Source organism: Schistocerca nitens, chromosome 4 (genome assembly GCF_023898315.1).
Source record: "Schistocerca nitens isolate TAMUIC-IGC-003100 chromosome 4, iqSchNite1.1, whole genome shotgun sequence".
Lineage (NCBI taxonomy): Eukaryota > Metazoa > Arthropoda > Insecta > Orthoptera > Acrididae > Schistocerca > Schistocerca nitens.
In genome coordinates this window covers 487,707,615-487,728,010 of record NC_064617.1, presented here as the reverse complement: position 1 = coordinate 487,728,010, position 20,396 = coordinate 487,707,615, and positions in this window count along the sequence as shown.

Here is a 20,396-nt window from a genome sequence, read left to right as displayed (position 1 = left end):
ATAGATCCTGAGAAATCAGTACCCAGAACAACCACCTCGGGCCGTAATTACGGCCTTGATACGCCTGGGCATTGAGTCAAACACAGCTTGGATGGCGTGTACAGGTACAGCTGCCCATGCAGCTTCAACACGGCACCAAATTTCATCAAGAGTAGTCACTGGCGTATTGTGACGAGCCAGTTGCTTGGCCTCCATTGACCAGACGTTTTCAATTGGTGAGAGATCTGGAGAATGCGCTGGCCAGGGCAGCAGTCCAACATTTTCTGTATCCAGAAAGGTCCGTACAGGGCCTGCAACATGCGGTCGTGCGTTATCCTGCTGAAATGTAGGGTTTCGCAGGGATCGAATGAAGGGTAGAGCTACGGGTCGTAACACATCTGAAATGTAACGTCCACTGTTGAAAGTGCCGTCAATGCGAACAAGAGGTGACCGAGACGTGTAACAAATGGCACCTCACACCATCACGCCGGGAGTTACGCCCATATGGCGATGACGAATACACGCTTCCAATGTGCGTTCACCATGATGTCACCAAACACGGATGCGATCATCATGATGCTGTAAACAGAACCTGGATTCATCCGAAAAAATGACGTTTTGGTATTCGTGCACCCAGATCCGACGTTGGTTACACCATCGCAGGCGCTCCTGTCTGTGATGCAGCAGCAAGGGTAACCGCAGCCATGGTCTCCGAGCTGATAGTCCATGCTGCTGCAAACGTCGTCGAACTGTTCGTGCAGACGGTTGTTGTCTTGCAAACGTCCCCATCTGTTGACTCAGGGATCGAGACGTGGCTGCACGATCCGTTACAGCCATGCGGATAAGATGCCTGTCATCTCGACTGCTAGTGATACGAGGCCGTTGGGATCCAGCACGGCTAACAGTCATTGGATCTCGACCAGCGCGAGCAGCAATGTCGCGATACGATAAACTGCAATGGCAATAGGCTACAATCCGACCTTTATCAAAGTCGGAAACGTGATGGTACGTATTTCTCCTCCTTACACGAGGCATCACGACAACGTTTTACCAGGCAACGCCCGTCAACTGCTGTTTGTGTATGAGAAATCGGTTGGAAACTTACCTCATGTCAGCACGTTGTAGGTGTCGCCACCGACACCAACCTTGTGTGAATGCTCTGAAAAGCTAATCATTTGTATATCACAGCATCGTCTTCCTGTAGGTTAAATTTCGCGTCTGTAGCACGCTATCTTCGTGTTGTAGCAATTTTAATGGCCAGTAGTGTATGAACAAGAGGACAATAATATCCTAAAGCGGAGTATTGTAATATCCGCTCGGTTTCGATACTGTACAACCACGATGTTTAGCGACATGGGGAAGGAGATGGGTGTATGACAGAGTACTTGACGACAAAACAGAGCAGTGGGCGGCTCTCTGTGAACGTCGAGCGCAAGATTACGACGCCGGTGAACCTCCCCATTGTGGCCGGCTCACAGCGGATCGCGTTATCTCGGCCCCGCTTTCTGAGCGGCGCGGCGCGAGGGACCGGCTGCTGGTGGCGCGACAGCTGAATGGGAAGCGGCTCGGCGAGGGAAAAAACGCCCACCGGATGTCGCCTCAGATAAGGAGGGCTCCTCGCGCAGCGCAGCCGGGCAGGCAGCTACTTGTTGAATGAGGAGGCGGCGCCGGTGGCGGATGTCGCTGTGGCGGCGGCAGCGCCGGCTCAAATTTCCCGCTGCGGCAGTCGCCGCGCCGCTCTGCCGGCCGTGACTAAGCGCCTCGGCGCACACTCCGCTTGCGTGTCCGTCGGCGCCAACTCTCGCCCGATGGTCGCTGGCCTCCACAGCTGGCTGTCAGCAGTCTAGTAGCCCAACCGCGAGGACGATGGGGACGGTCAGCGGAGCACTAGCTCAGACGAAGAACGACAATGGAAGCTACTGAGGACGTCCACATCTACAGCTACAGTCTGAAGGCACTTCATAGTGAAATGCAGAGAGTCCATGACCTACTTACCAACTACTTGCACTCACAAAAACAAGTCTGGCTGCCAACGTCTTAAAGGACAAAAAATTAGTCATCCCTAGAAAAACCATTACAAGCATCATTTAATACTCTGTAATTCCGCCCCTAGATTTGGTTATTAAGTGAGTTCACAAGGTTTTCAGGAACGTCGCATCCAGATTAAGCCACTTGGTGAGAACGGGATCGCACACTTTCACCAGATTTCGGAGATGCTCATATTGGACAGGTGATTTGGCAGGCCGATCGAGATGTAAAAGTGTGACGAAGTGTTTAGAAATCCAGTCGTTTACGCTCCCAGCTCGAAGAACTTCGCTGCTGTCGTCTTTATGTGTGTATGTGAGCAATGCCTACTTGCAAGGTAACCGACTCCAAATGTTCACTGTGTGCAGTTCCCATCGCAACGTCCTCTCGCTAACAGGCTGATAAGGACGTTCATTCACTACCAGCAGCGACTCCTGTCGGGTCTAGAAGCGATTTCGATTCACAAATCGTGAAACGTGTCTCCGGTCACTCTCAATCAAGATCTTTTTCCGACCACATTTCTGAAGACCTGTTTCGTGGCTACGTCTTCCACCTTGCTTGTAGACACAACGAACATTTCGCCGTGAAACACCAAACAATCCAGCAACTTCACGCGACGTATGGCCTCGGCCACGGCCACACGCGATTGCCACTTTTTGCCACTGTGTCACCCCATGTTTACGTAGAATCTCCGCTTGAAACATTAATGCCTAACTGATTGCTCCCGTAGAGCCAGTGCGAGCGCGGTTCAACACGTGACTCGATCACTGCGTCATCTGTAAGGCTTCACTGCGGTGACTAATTTCTTTGTTCCGTGAACTTACAACTTAGTAGGAAGCGCAGCACCTACCACAGGAAAGTACTTCTTCTACAAAAGTAGCTTTCTAGCACGCTCTCAAATAATTTCAACTAGTACAAAGATAAACAACAGCGTTTATTAAAATTACTTCCAGCAGAAATAATTTTGAGTAATGTAGACTGGCAATCGCAAGGAAAGCGTTTCTCAAGAAGAGAAATTTGTTAACATCAAGTATAGATTTAAGTGTCAGGAAGTCGTTTCTGAAAGTATTTGTATGGAGTGTAGCCATGTATGGAAGTGAAACGTGGACAATAAATAATTTGGACAAGAAGAGAATAGAAGCTTTCGAAATGTGGAACTACAGAAGAATGTTGAAGATTAGGTGGGTAGATCACGTAACTAATGAGGATGTATTGAATAGGATTGGGGAATAGAGAAATTTGTGGCACAACTTGACTACAAGAAGGGATACGTTGGTAGGACATGTCCTGAGGCATCAAGGGATCACAAATTTAGCATTGGAGGGCAGCGTGGAGTGTAAAAATCGTAGAGGGAGACCAAGAGATGAATACACTAAGCAGATTCAGAAGGATGTAGGTTGTAGTAGGTATTGGGAGATGAAGGTGCTTGCACAGGATAGATTGGCATGGAGAGCTGCATCAAACCAGTCTCAGGACTGAAGACCACAACAACAACAATGACGCGTGTCTCTGCAACTGAAGTGCTACACACTAATCTAACAAAGCCGAGTGAAAGAATCTATAAAAGACAAATGTAGACTACTAGAGGGTTAGAAATTTAACAGTGGCGACTATTTATTTACAGCTCGTACAAAACAGATACGTGTTTCGAAGTTCTATTGACCTTCAAAGTAGTCACCAGCATTGTGTATAACCCGTTGCGATGTGGAAATCGTAGGATACTCTTAGCTGTGCCAGTTGTGTTGACAGTTCGAGCGGCGCAATCTACTGCCCGGCGAATTTGTAGCGGTTCTGAAGCGAATGACGTGAAGTGTTTCCTTCAGTTTAGAAATAGAGTTGAACACACGAGGGCTTAAGTACGGGTAGTGCAGAAGCTGGTATAGTAGTTAGCAGCCCTATCAGTCAAACAAATCAGTAACCGCTTGCATTGTACATGCTTGAGCATTGTCCTGCAAAATGTTGGTCAGGTCCTGCAGAAAGTGTCATCACTTCTGTCTCTAAGCTGTTCATTTTTGGAACACAACCTACGACCAGCTTAGAGACAGAAGTGATGACACTTTCTGCGGGACCTGACCATCATTTTGCAGGACAATGCTCAAGCATGAACTGAGAGGCACCCACATGCCTTGCTCATACTGTGGCATCAAGCAGTCAGGCCTGCAAGATGAGTGGTCTGCCAAGCGAGTGGATTCTTTCTTATTTGACGAGTAACATGAACTCTAGTACTCACAGTTAGTTACAAGTTATCCGCCTATATGATTACTACGCAACGGAAACGCATATCTGACTATCAGTGATTTACAGAATTCTGACTGTACACTACGCACTGGCAATACCGCATTTTCTTTTTGTCTTTTATTTAACGGCTTTTATTAACACGTGGCCATCCCACTGAATATGAATGGCGCACACATTATAAATTCGGGACATTATGACAACGTACAATTCGAAGGAAAAGTCCAACAATCTTTTTCTTTTCACTATCTTATTTATTCTGATAAATTCTCTAACCTAAACACACAAATTCTATAACCTACAACAATAACATATGAGAAATTCCGCCCAGTGGGCATGGCTTTACATTAGTGAATCTCTATATTATGGTCTCGTAATCATTTAACGCTACAGTGCACTTTCTGGATAGGATGGTGTATTTTTTATTATACCTCACACTTCGACTCTCACAATCATCATCACGAAACTTTCCTCCAGATCGAGCGACACAGAAGGAACAAGCATAACCCACCAATCTTTTGAAACTACCTTGCTACTCTCCCATGCAAACCACACATACCCAAAATTACATGGCATACATCACACTGCAACATGAAATACAACACTAAATAGTCACAACACTATCACTTTCAGCTTTCCCACTTCAATTAATATTTATCCCAGTTTCACACGACACTGCCCCACTTTGTAATTCTACTTTCCTACTATGAACTCTGGAGATATATGCACGTCTTCCTGTGCAATGCAAGCCAAGTGGCGTTGCTGGATAGATGGCCGACTCACCTTGATTCTCTCTCAGAGTTTAAATCTACCGTCACACGGAATAACATTAAGAACATATTCATCACACACGCGAGTCCTCAACTGATACCATGGACGAGTACTTCTCTTTATCCTTTGTCACATACACAGATAGACTCACACAGTACTCACCACGTGGAAGTACTCGTCTCTAATTTCAAGTCCTGCACACGCCGTTTCTTAAATATTTCAGCTTATGGTACACACGCTATTTCTTAAATATTACAACTTATTGTACACACGCTAGTAATTCAGCTTAACTTAAGCACACGGAAGTATTTCAACTTATTGCTACACGTGGTTTCATTGTGACCGTTGGTCACTTCTGAAGATTACTACAATCCCATTAATGTTACCTGCCTGACATTTAATTCTCCCCACAAAAGTTCCTGAGATAGAGAAATTATTAGTTCAAACTACTCTTAAATATTCCACATGCATACCATGTCTCCACTCTTTCGTCATTACGGAGCACAACTAAAACAGGTCTTAACAGCACAAGATCCAGCGGCAGAGTGCTGAAACATGGCCGTTCTCTAGGTCCTCTCCCATCTCTGTCGAGGTGGGGGAAGCACCTTGCTATCGTATTGGTCAGCCACATTTCAGGCGCTCAAAGCTCTGGTAAATTTCATGTCTTTGGTCCCACCAAAGGTGGCCAAAGGATCGACTCAAAGATGATCATATATTCACATTCACTATCTGTGGTTAGCAGACGACCATACATTCATTCATTTCACAGATCTCACCAAACCGGATGTAGGGATTTACTTTGTGGGAGTGCACATGCGATTAATTAAATAAATAAAGTGTCATTCTTTCCCACACTGGTATCCGGCTTCGCTGCATTAATTGAAATTGAGTTATTTTTACACAAAAAATGTGTTGTTCTGACAAGAATAATGAAGTATTTTGTACCTATTTTCAATGTCGGGCGGTACTGTACCCTTTCACCACCGGCTACCCATGCAGAAAAAAATGGTACAGTACTATCCTTGCAATTCGAGGGTAGTTCCGAACATTTTTTTAAGAAAACTGTATTAGAACAAAAATAGCAAGTCATCTAAATAACCAGGAGGAGACCTTAGCCCCTGGTGACCTCAAATAGACGACCAAATGCTGTTACTTTACCAAATTATTGACAAGTTGTTTCATTATTGTACTCTCCACAATCTGGAGTAACGTACACATACATATTTACAACAATCCAAATGACAAATAAAACATCACGCCTTACAAATAAAAAATAATGGTGAGATAATAATTGGCTTAGTTACCGGGATCTCCGTTATTTTTAGGAGTAATCCAAACTTCAATAATTCTAAAACAAATGAAAAATACTAATTGTACTCGTGAAATTTTAAATAGCTCACCGTCCAAACACAGAACAAGTAATCTGACATTCATAAATTGCGTTGTAATAATCTTTACACGGCAATGTCTAAATACAAAACAAAATCAACTAAAAGAAAAAATCCGTACACTAGTTACACGTAGAATGTCAGGGTCCATACCGTTACTCTAAAATATACATCAAATCTACAGAGAATGAAAACTGAGAAGAAAAACAATGAAATATACCACAAATTACATACTGGTTACGTAATATAGTTCGTCTAAGACATCATGTCATACCTCATTAACTATCATCACCTAAGCAATTGCCACAACTACTCGACAGTGAGTTTAACCTTATCCTTATCCACCAGTACTAATACCTGCTGCTGAGCCAGTCAGTCCATCAACTTTGATCAACACACGCAGTAAATAGTTAGCAATAAGTGCTTGAATCCACCAGTAGCTCTCGTATCTTACTCTACTGCTCATTTCTCTGTTGTCACACACTTAGACGACAAGAACTTGCATTTCGACTAGCCTTCGTTACACTTTAATGTGAAATATCACCACTGTGATAATAAAATAAGTGGCTTCAGTCAACACACCAACAAGATCATTACTGTCCACGACATCAAAATGCACCAATTAATTCCGATATTTGTTGTGCAATGCAAACTCTTGTCCCCTGTGACAACCTTACTGATCAATGCTACAAGAGCCACTACGTTAGTATTACGCCACTGGCTAATAATTAAAGCATCATTGTACCAAATATTCAAATAAACATGCTACGTGAACTTGATAACTGAGAACAAACAAAAAACAAACACTAACTATTCTAAACACAAATGTTAATGAAATACAATTACACTTGCTGTCCCTTCAGGAATGAAACACATAAACAAATTTACACAATTACAAGTACAAATACATTATTCCCTATCTTGCGAGTCACACGGAATCATTTCATTCTGTGATTTTCTTGGGGTCAAAAAGTTGCTGATAGTTTTCCTAGAAACACTGTCTCGGTGTCAAAGCTCACCCATGGTTACCCGGACGAAAGTCTTTGAGTCACTCAAATCGGCATTTTGAACACGCACTGAACAGTAAACTGTATCTCACATTAAACGCAAATGTCATAGTCATTCTCAGCGCACCATCCACACGAATCTGGTTGTCCAGAAATGGCCCTACAAGTACTATTACCCACGGTTCTGTCCTTTCAGTTCATGGTGTAATTAAAAGTCATAAGTTCCAACAAACAGCACTTATTCCCGCACCAATTCAAGAAATGTCTCCTGCTACAAGTGCAAATGTCAATGTCCCACTCTAGTTTCTTGCGTTCATACAATAATTAGTCACCAAACGACAACTGTCCTCTTCACGAATACCAAGCGTCCCACATGTAATTCACAAAGCACACTTAACAAGTCACTGCCAAAAATTTATGGATCCCACCGTTCAGTAGTCAAGACAAAACAAAACGATCGTCCTGTCTGCTAAAGACAAAATCTTTTCCACCACTCACAACGTGGAAACACCAGTCCTTCACTTTCCACCTTATGGAGACGTAACGAGCGGTTATCTTGTTTCACAGCTCCACAGTCCAGTACTAGTTAATAGTTGCTGTTAAAAAATGCCCGCCGCATAAAGGATCACCCAGGAGCGGTCCACCGAACAATTCAGCCCCTTCGGAGTGTTTGTCTTTCTCGCTCATTAACCCATGGTCAACAGCTACTTCCTGCTGCACTGCTACGTTCACCCCAGAATCGCTATTCTCCATGGTGGCTACGCTTTTCGACCGCGACCTAGTTACTACGGACATTACGCAAAAAAAATTATACCACTACCTTCCAGCCTTGGACGATATAGCAATTAATTACATAAAAAAATAAAAGATCCTCACCAATCCAGAAAGAAATCGCAAACAAAATAAAATTTTACTTCTTAGCGCTATAACAATATATTCCATCAAAAAAATAAAAAAATCTTAACAGCACTAATCCTGGCAAACTAAATCCTGGCAGGGTCGAAATTATGAGAGGCACCCACATGCCTTGCTCATACTGTGGCATCAAGCAGTCAGGCCTGCAAGATGAGTGGTCTGCCAAGCGAGTGGATTCTTTCTTATTTGACGAGTAACACGAACTCTATTACTCACAGTTAGTTACAAGTTATCCTCCTATATGATTACTACGCAACGGAAACGCATATCTGACTATCAGTGATTTACAGAATTCTGACTGTACACTACGCACTGGCAATACCGCATTTTCTTTTTGTCTTTTATTTAACGGCTTTTATTAACACGTGGCCATCCCACTGAATATGAATGGCGCACACATTATAAATTCGGGACATTATGACAACGTACAATTCGAAGGAAAAGTCCAACAATCTTTTTCTTTTCACTATCTTATTTATTCTGATAAATTCTCTAACCTAAACACACAAATTCTATAACCTACAACAATAACATATGAGAAACTCCGCCCAGTGGGCATGGCTTTACATTAGTGAATCTCTATATTATGGTCTCATAATCATTTAACGCTACAGTGCACTTTCTGGATAGGATGGTGGATCTTTTATTATACCTCACACTTCGACTCTCACAATCATCATCACGAAACTTTCCTCCAGATCGAGCGACACAGAAGGAACAAGCATAACCCACCAATCTTTTGAAACTACCTTGCTACTCTCCCATGCAAACCACACATACCCAAAATTACATGACATACATCACACTGCAACATGAAATACAACACTAAATAGTCACAACACTATCACTTTCAGCTTTCCCACTTCAATTAATATTTATCCCAGTTTCACACGACACTGCCCCACTTTGTAATTCTACTTTCCTACTATGAACTCTGGAGATATATGCACGTCTTCCTGTGCAATGCAAGCCAAGTGGCGTTGCTGGATAGACGGCCGACTCACCTTGATTCTCTCTCAGAGTTTAAATCTAGCGTCACACGGAATAACATTAAGAACATATTCATCACACACGCGAGTCCTCAACTGATACCATGGACGAGTACTTCTCTTTATCCTTTGTCTCATACACAGATAGACTCACACAGTACTCACCACGTGGAAGTACTCGTCTCTAATTTCAGGTCCTGCACACGCCGTTTCTTAAATATTTCAGCTTATGGTACACACGCTATTTCTTAAATATTTCAACTTATTGTACACACGCTAGTAATTCAGCTTAACTTAAGCACACGGAAGTATTTCAACTTATTGCTACACGTGGTTTCATTGTGACCGTTGGTCACTTCCGAAGATTACTACAATCCCATTAATGTTACCTGCCTGACATTTAATTCTCCCCACAAAAGTTCCTGAGATAGAGAAATTATTAGTTCAAACTACTCTTAAATATTCCACATGCATACCATGTCTCCACTCTTTCGTCATTACGGAGCACAACTAAAACAGGTCTTAACAGCACAAGATCCAGCGGCAGAGTGCTGAAACGTGGCCGTTCTCTAGGTCCTCTCCCATCTCTGTCGAGGTGGGGGAAGCACCTTGCTATCGTATTGGTCAGCCACATTTCAGGCGCTCAAAGCTCTGGTAAATTTCATGTCTTTGGTCCCACCAAAGGTGGCCAAAGGATCGACTCAAAGATGATCATATATTCACATTCACTATCTGTGGTTAGCAGACGACCATACATTCATTCATTTCACAGATCTCACCAAACTGGATGTAGGGATTTACTTTGTGGGAGTGCACATGCGATTAATTAAATAAATAAAGTGTCATTCTTTCCCACACTGGTATCCGGCTTCGCTGCATTAATTGAAATTGAGTTATTTTTACACAAAAAATGTGTTGTTCTGACAAGAATAATGAAGTATTTTGTACCTATTTTCAATGTCGGGCGGTACTGTACCCTTTCAGTACAATGCAAGCGGTTACTGATTTGAAACTTCCTGACAGATTAAAACTGTGTGCCGGTCCGAGACTCGAACTCGGGACCTTTGCCTTTCGCGGGCAAGACTTCACGTCATTCGCTTCAGAACTGCTACAAAATCGTCGGGCAATAGACCGCGCCGCTCGAACTGTCAACACAGCTGGCACAGCTAAGACTATCCTACGACTTCCACATCACTGGCAATGGGTTACACACAATGCTGATGACTACTTTGAAGGTCAGTAAAACTTTGAAACACGTATCAATTTTGTACGAGCTGTGAAGAAATAGTTGCGACTATTAGAGTTCCAACCCTTGTATAACTGACAGTTTGCTGATCAGGCCCCAAACAAGTTAAAACTTTCACATTCGGTTTTTCCTGTCTGACGATCGCTCGTTAATAGTGCTGGCTATAACAGCGGCGGCTAATGATCTGAAAAGACTGACGGTAACACCGGACTGGACAATTGTCAGTGATGAACTTTCCGAGTGTGGCTGTGCGTCCACTTTCATCTGCAAGCGGCAGAATGATGTCCGACTGCGATCTAATTGACGGGTGTAGAAGATACACTGCGCAACAGAATTAAAGGATCTCTTTTTTGAGACCCCATAATTGCCTCCTACTACGAGGCATAAGTGTGAATTTTGGCTTAAATGTGCCTGCAGCTCCCTCTGTAAGGGTGCAAAAGCGTTGCGCCCTGCGGTGTCACCCTCAGGCTTGGCGATGCTTCAAACAGCAAGTGTCAACACCTGCCAAAAAATACCACAGCTCATGTGAGATGTAAGGTGCGTTAATGATGTCACATTGGCACCAAAATTCACCACAATTCTGCCCAACGTCACCGCGGACGTGTCACACCATGGGAAGGTCGTCATAGCCGCTCTTACCCATATTTCACCCCATCTTGAAACGTCTCTCCGATGGAGGTCATAACCGTGACACTACCAGAGTCGAAATCAGATACACCGCCATTCAGAATCAGCACGAAGAGGCCTCAGGAGCCAACATAAAGATAATCAATGAAACCACCGCTTTCCCTTGGCAACAGGGAGACGTTCTTGAAAACCTTTACTGACACTCTTGGACATTTCAATTTTTCTCTAAGGACGCCGTGGGGCTGCATCCCTCCCTGAAGGTGATCTCACCCATTTGGAGATCAGGGAGACTGCAATTTTCGCTCTTGTGTACAAGTTCTAACCACTAGGGACGGTTCAAAACCATTCAACGAAATTTAAAAGTGATCCGAACCATTAACTTATCGATCCTTTAAAAAAGCTATTCACAGGGGAACGTAAACTACAGTGACAATTCACTATGGTGTGAATAAAAAAAATGTGTGTGAAATTACAAAAAAGAATTACAGTAGTGAGATAAAATTCCTGTCCGCTCTGAAAGCGCTGTCTTAATGCTGAAGGCACCTGAATGGTATACTGAAGACTGCTACTCAACAAGCAAAGGGCTTTTCAGAGTCTGAGGAACTCGCAAATGTAATAGTACTCGAGAAGATCATCTCACGATCCCAGCACAAAAACTTACCACAAAAAGCGAATTAACATTGCTGAATAAACACATAGATTGTGAGCTGCTCAGAAGAAAATCAGCGCAAGTGCTAAACGTGACACTTCAGCAAAAATGAAGAGCCAGGTTGTGCCGGACAATTCTCGATATCTCTGTGACGAAACGTCGCCCCTGCAGTCCCGACCGGTGAACACCAAGTGTGTCTCTCCTGTCTATATTCCAACCCGCTCCTAAATAGCACTGGTTGGGAAGATTCGTGACTTTTTCCACTGTGCTCCCTGTGAATTTTTCCGCACCTTCTAAGTTTCAGCGCAAGCCCGGAGAATTTTCTCCACAACTGTTTGTGGTGTTTCTGTAAACTGACTAGAAGTCAGTGGACGAGTTCTCGCGTAGCCCGTTTATGGGTAAGGTAAAATGGCGTTGGCTTGTTACCTGCCTATTCTTGTAGGAAAGTCCGTGAGCACTTCTGGCTACCGCCCAAGGACCATTCGTAGTTCACACAGCTCTGAGAATGCGTTTTTTGGTTCCCCGGCCTGGGAGCACCTCTACCTGCGTGGCCTTCTCTCATGGCTCTACCGTCATTGTGGGAATTTGGGGGAAACTCCTGATGATTTGCACATCGACCACCCAACGCTTAAAGTTTGCTGCATGCGTTCCTCACAACGTTCCAGCCGTGAGGGACTTAATAATAAACAGCAACGAATTTATCATCGCTTAGCAACATGTGACTAAACAATTACATCACCCTCTCCTCTCCCCAAGCTGAAAGAGTAAAGCTTTCTTGGTACTGATCCTGGTTCATCACTGGGTAGTGGCATGGCAAGAGAAGAGAATTCCTCCTCAAATTTGACATCGAAATTGAAAAAAAGAGGAAAAACTGGTCTGGTAGCAGTCTTCCTGTAAGAAAATTAATGAAATTTGTCGAACTCAGTCCCTGCCTCACAATACAAATCAAAACTGTAGTGCCAAGAATTGTAAAGCAGCTACTGACACTATGGTCACACAAATGAAGAATTTAATTATTAAAAAGTTTCATTAGCAAATTAGATGTAATTTTTCGTGATTTCATACAATTGGGACTCATAAAATCACCTTGCGCAACAAGGTTACGGACAACAACAAACTGACAAACAATTTTGAAAAAGGAAATCTGCTAGTTAATCCATTTAACAGGCTCACCAATGGCTCCTCATATAAAAATATCTAGCATTGTGTGCATTCAAATGTCACCATGTGCGGTGCTGTTTTTGTCAGGTGGCTATGCAGAATCAATAAACTGTGTAGACGTACATGAGTGGTTTTGTAACACTGCCGACGTCCATCTCATCAGGCTCTTGGCCTCTGGCAGTTGTCGCGTAGCTACGGCGTTTGTCACATAGGCGGGCTGAAGAAGACAGCCAAGCACATGGGACCGGTTGTAGCGGCTAACGTGTTTACAAACCTGGATGCGTGAGGCTCACACATGCCCCGCATGACGCTCGTCCCGGCAGGAGATTAACTTCAGCAAGCACTTGCCCGCTCTTTGTCGCTGTCACCGACCTCGACAACAGCTATGTGGAGGCCTCGCTGCATTCTGTGGACCAAATCCCCCCCACCTCTGAAGCACATCGGAACCTCGAATAAGCAAAGCACATCGTTGCTCACCCTTGTACAACCTCAGATTGTCTGCTCTACCTCAGTTCGATCAGCGCAAATTCTGTAGCTGAAGCACAGCCATCGTAAAAAATTGAATTTATGAAATTGTACTGAGTAACTGAATGGTTATTGATTTTTTTTCTAATTTTGTGGTAAGTTCCTATATGACCAAATTGCTGCGGTCATGGTTCCCTAGGCTTACACACTACTTAATCTAACTACAACTTACGCTAAGGACAACACACACATCCATGCCCGAGGGAGGACTCGAACCTCCGACGGGGGGAGGCGCGCGCACCGTGGCAAGGCACCGCGCGGCTGAATGGTTATAGTTGGAATGGTTGGCGAAAGACAAGTATGAAGAGTGGTGTTTCCTCCAAAATTTTAAGTCTATCGAATATACCAGGTGCACTCTTTTCCAATTTTATCTTAGTCTTTGCGCTTGACAAACGTGAGGCAGAATATTTCCACAATTCGGAGCTAGTGAGAGCAGCAGTTTTAAGGGGGGTAGGACGTCAAACGTGCCGACTTGGAGCAGGAGAGGCATCAAAGGACATTTTAATTTCCACTGTCTATACTTTTACAAATAAATTCATAAAACTTTGTCAGCATCACTAGGAAGGATTCAGGAGTCACACTCATTGCAGTGGAATTTCGAAAACATAACGAAGTAATTTTTTTACATGTCAAATTTCATCATTTTTTTCACTTACTAATGGCAGCATTTGTTGCTATAGGTACACTTTTCTTCATATGTTAGAGAGATTCTTCGATGAATTTTGCGCAACACACTTATCATACTTACAGGTGTACGAAACTCTAGAATTTATTTAATTTATGAAAAAGCGAATGAACTGTTATATTTTAAACTCCATGTTTTCAAAAAACACAAATTTTATGGTTAATTACCTCAATTTTTACCACAGTTTTTAATAGATTTGGAAAATTCTAGAGTTTCATACACCTTTAAGTATGGTTTCTATGCTGTGCAAAATTCATAGAAGAATCTCTCTCACTTCTGAAGAAAAGTGTACCTACGGCAACAAATACTGCCATTAGTAAGTGGAAAAAATGATGAAATTTCACATATAAAAAAAATCATTTCGCTATGTTTTCGAACTTCCACTGCTATGAGTATTGTGAATCCTTCTTGGTCATGCTGACAAAGTTTTATGAATTTATTTGTAAAAGTATAGACTGTAGAAATTAAAATGTCCTGTGGTGCCTCTCCTGCTCCAAGTCGGCCCGTTTGACGTCCTACCCCCCTTAAACTCTGTATTTTGTGCAATGAGTTACTTGAGTGAAGACGAGAGATACTGCGAGCGTAAATCAGACTATAAAATAAATCTTGTCAACCCTTGTTCAGCGCTTAATAGCCTTTAACTGGCGGCTGACAACGCAAGTCTCCAAGAAACTAGCCTGTTGTCTGGTGAGCTAAGAACTCTTTTTAGCGGGAAAGACCATAATTAGACGTGCAACAAACCACATTAACTCCAAGATATTCTACCGACAACAATTGCACAAGGCTAAATGCCTCCCCGAACCCCTATTAAAACTTCGCTGAGAACCAGTTTCTTCCAACGACGAAAAGATACCGTTGCTTCACTACAAACAATGATAACACGGCAGTTCAGGACATGACAATCATATATACGAAGATGAGGCACCATATTACGTACGAGTAGACAGTCACAATTATAAGAAGGGGATGTAACGATACATGACGTTGTGTTACATTTCGCTGCCATTTCTAGTACATCTGAAATAAATACCCACAATTTTCCGTAGCAGAAATGTCCAAACTTGCTGTCCATTCTTGTGGCTTGTCGCTTCCCACTTCGACCTACAACAGTCCAAATCGAGTATTAACATGTGGTAGAAAATAAGGGTTTTACAACATTGGCCTAATAGAAAGGGCACAGCATCAAGTGTGTAAACGGACACGCAGACCTTTACAGATACAGCCAAAATATACAGAGAATGCCACGAAAATTAAGAAAACACCTGTACACACAAGCCAACAAAGACTAAAAATACTGCAAAACTGGACATTGGCAACAGTGAAATAAAATAACAAAGTAATCTGTAACTAATGCTACGTAGAACTTATGGGTAAAGAACATTTTACTACAGAACTAAACCACCTGTCGGCTTTGAGCTGGTGCAGGGATCCATATTTCAATTATTTCCCGAAATCCATTATCTCGCTCTGTTGCTAAGTCGTCAGTACACTCTTTTCGTTCGTTTGGCCCTCAAACGGCCGAGACTTGTTAGCACTCCGTTAGGTTTCGAGTTGTCTCTCCCAAAGCGTTTACCAACGTCCCTTGTTTTTGCGTTTGCGTGCTTGCCGTTATGGTCACTTTTATTTTGTCGCCTTTCATATTCCATCTCTGAATTACGTTCCTCTCTCTCATATTCTTCGAGATCAATCAGTCTCAGCCTAAATACCTCTAGATTTGTCTTTTCCTTTTCCGATGAGTGACCGCTTCTGTTCGGTAGCCATCGAGTTGATGAAAAATTGCATCAACTCCCAGATTCTGTATCGGTTATCCCAATGTTATTTTCTCGTAAAAAGTCATCAAAGTCCGCCACGTACGATGTGAAGTGTGTCGCCACCTAGCGTGCGACTTTATTTATGCTCAGATACACCCTACTGGCTCAACCAACGAACACTACATCTCCGTTATTTTGGATTTGAAATCGGTCATGGACTTGCATCTATGGATCTACATGAGTAAACCATTTCCGACTGAAATGCATTCGTATGCACAGTTTTTTTTTTTTTTCAACCTCATCGACCCACTATAAACAGAAAATCATTTGACGTATTATCTTTTGTTTGTTCGGAAGTCTGCCAGATTTTATTAGGACTTTCTGGCTCACGTGATATTCTCGTATTCTACCCTTCATGTCCGGATGTCCATTTCTCTTGTGACCTGCATCTTTTATTTTGCGCAACGCCCCGTCGACCAATTCCCTACGCTGCTATCGCATCCGTGGCAGAAAATCTGCTATTTCTCTCATTCTATCTGGTATCTGACGATTCTTTAGCACATAAATACCTGTAGAGTGGCCAAACCATTACTTCTTGCAGTGGAGTCACCACCTCTCTCTTTCCTGAGTTGAAACCTATACTGCTTGTTGCCCCACATATCAGTAGTTTGATTTTGCGCTACATCTACACTAATTACTGGTATGAATTACTGGCCCGCCTGGAACTTCATAACCCTCACCAGGCAAAACTTCCACTACGTTTGCTAGTAGCCTCACATCTGCCTTACGTTGTTCTGTGTTAAATCCGCCGGGCTCTAAGACTCGGATTCGAGCAAAATGCGCGCTCTCCTGTCGAGCTTTCGGTTCTCCTCAGCACATAAGTCATCTTCAACATTTATCTTTAATGATTCCACATTGGATTCAACTTCCAACGTTGTTTCTACAGGCAAGGCTTGCCCAGAAGGCTGAGCTAATATCATCCCTTGAAGTAACACCCACCAACTCACACAAACTGACTGGCGATGTGCCATCTCACATAGTCTCACCTTCAACAGTCAGCTGGACTATAGTGACAGCAAGTTCAAGTTTCGTTCCAGCCGCATGTATGAGAAAATGCTCTACGTAAGCGTTCTCAGTTACCACTCTACCGCCGGCCGGGGTGGCCGAGTGGTTCTAGGCGCTACAGTCTGGAACCGCGAGACCGCTACGGTCGCAGGTTCAAATCCTGCCTCGGGCATGGATGTGTGTGATGTCCTTAGGTTAGTTAGGTTTAAATAGTTCTAAGTTCTAGGAGACTGATGACCTCAGAAGTTAAGTCCCATAGTACTCAGAGCCATTTGAACCATTTTGGCCACTCTACCCTCTGCTGTTTCCTTATCTGTTGTTATCCTAATGTTCTCAGTTTTCATTGTACAGGCTGGCAACACACAGTCCGCTATTAAATGACACACGTGACCAGTGGTCTCAGAACTGACATGGCAGCTTGGCATCGTTTCTTTGCTCTGAAGTCTTTCCTCGTTGCGTTTACTCTCCTCGGCTGGCTCTTTGTGACTTCCTACATTGCTGATCTATTGTTTCAGGAATGTAATCTGCTTCTGCTATGTTCCTATTTCAATTAAACGCGACTGTTATGTGTTCAGTAGTGCACACGACTCCGTTTTCGTCTCTTCACATGCCTTCGTAATACCCTCGGGAAGTGAGATCTCTTTCCTTTTTCCATTAGGTTGTACTTTCGATGTGCCGGCCTGGCTGAACTAAACGTCAATAACTTACTTTACTTCAGATTTACGATATCAGACCTCACGGACTGCACACTGCTATAAATGTCCTTCTCCATTATCTTCTAAGTATCGCTGCTATCCACCATCCATCTACATCTATCGCTGACAGTTACACAAGGAAGCCATCCATCCTTCCTTCTGTTCCTTGGTTTTCCCGAGTGTCTCCTACTGTGAGGATGAAGTCCAAGAGCTTCCTTGGCCACCTGCCATCTTTCATCCGAACCAGTACAGTCGCCTGTGTTGTATCTTACGATTGCTGATACACTGGCATCTCGGTGCGGCTGATCTGTGTCATGGTTGTGTCTGACTCTCCATTCAACAATGTTTGCGTCCAACACCGGACCAAAGAGCCCCCGCAGCACTTTCCTCTCAACGTGAAGTTTATGAAAGTCCTGCTTTCGGGTACTCCACATCTCACAACCATATATTACCATGGAGTGGATCAGGGTTTTATACAGGACGTTCGGAAATACCCGCTACGTACCTCTAGGACTTGTAGAGGGGAGTGACTAAGTAATATTTCGAATAGGAACCCATATACGGATACGTACCGTTCTGTGCTATAGCTGTTTGAGAACTTGTTTGCCAGTTAGATATGAAACAGGGTGGTCGTGGGGGGTTGTTGAATCAAATCTGGTGATGTCATTTGACGTCTGTCGTACCTCTCTGGCGTGGTTCGAGCCTCATGTTAGAGCAACATGGTTGAAGCCGGCCGCGGTGGCCGAGCGGTTCTAGGCGCTACAGTCTGGAACCGCGCGACCGCTACGGTCGCAGGTTCGAATCCTGCCACGGGCATGGACGTGTGTGATGTCCTTAGGTTAGTTAGGTTTAAGTAGTTCTAAGTTCTAGGGGACTGATGACCTCAGATGTTAAGTCCCATAGTGCTTAGAGCCATTTGAACCTTTTTTTTAAAATGGTTGAGTGCACGTTTGCAAAATACGCTGACATGATCCTTCTGAATGGCGAAGATCGTGGTAATGGAACACCTGCTCGTCGCCTTTATCAAGAGCCTTCTCCACAACATCCGACTCCATCACATAGCTTTTTATCCATAATTACGTGGAGACTTCGAGAAAGGATACCTTCGCAGTCAGCAGGCGTGACTGTGGTGCTACAAGGAGACGGAAGAGGTAGTACTGCATCGCTCTCGGGAGAATCCGTCAACGAGTACACGAGTAATTTCTTTGGCTGTTAATAAGTGGTACTGTAAAACATGTGCTGTACTAAGTAACGCGTAGCCAGTTACTTGCAAAAGTAGTCGCGTTACCAACATGTTCTCAAATGGTGTGGCACGGAAACGAACATGGGTTCAAGCTCAAGATATTACTTACTGACTCCCCTCTGCAGGTCCTAGAAGCCTGTAACCGGAATTCCCGAACATCCAATATAACCGTATCTTGAACTGTCCCGAGAGGTACCTGGACCGAAGCAGCTGTGTTAAAGGATTGGTTTTCTGCTTCTGTCGTGGAGTTGATCTCTACTTCGTATGACGAGTTCTCCGTGGAAAGCGCTCCCATATGTCTGAACTAGCTGACTCTCTTTCAGGACCGGTCTCCCACCCGCAGTGACTGTAGTTGTTCAGTGTCCTCAACTTGTCGACGAGTTATAACGATTGCGTGCATGTATTTCGTCATTAGGTCTTAACGGTGTGTTTGCATCACGATCAGTTTCGCTACAAACTTCCTGGCAGATTAAAACTGTGTGCCTGACCGAGACTCGAACTCGGGACCTTTGCCTTTCGCGGGCAAGTGCTCTACCATCTGAGCTACCGAAGCACGACTCACGCCCGGAACTCACAGCTTCACTTCTGCCAGTATCTCGTCTCCTACCTACCAAACTTTACAGAAGCTCTCCTGCGAACCCTGCAGAACTAGCACTCCTGAAAGAAAGGATATAGCGGAGACATGGCTTAGCCACGGCCTGGGGGAATTTTCCAGAATGAGATTTTCACTCTGCAGCGGAGTGTGCGCTGGTATGAAACTTCCTGGCAGATTAAAACTGTGTGCCCGACTGAGACTCGAACTCGGGACCTTTGCCTTTCGCGGGCAAGTGCTCTACCATCTGAGCTACCGAAGCACGACTCATGCCCGGTACTCACAGCTTCACTTCTGCCAGTATCTCGTCTCCTACCTTCCAAACTTTACAGAAGCTCTCCTGCGAACCTTGCAGAACTAGCACTTTCTTTCAGGAGTGCTAGTTCTGCAAGGTTCGCAGGAGAGCTTCTGTAAAGTTTGGAAGGTAGGAGACGAGATACTGGCAGAAGTGAAGCTGTGAGTACCGGGCATGAGTCGTGCTTCGGTAGCTCAGATGGTAGAGCACTTGCCCGCGAAAGGCAAAGGTCTCGAGTTCGAGTCTCAGTCGGGCACACAGTTTTAATCTGCCAGGAAGTTTCATATCAGCGCACACTCCGCTGCAGAGTGAAAATCTCATTCTGGAAAATTCCCCCAGCCTGTGGCTAAGCCATGTCTCCGCAATATCCTTTCTTTCAGGAGTGCTAGTTCTGCAAGGTTCGCAGGAGAGCTTCTGTAAAGTTTGGAAGGTAGGAGACGAGATACTGGCAGAAGTGAAGCTGTGAGTACCGGGCATGAGTCGTGCTTCGGTAGCTCAGATGGTAGAGCACTTGCCCGCGAAAGGCAAAGGTCCCGAGTTCGAGTCTCAGTCG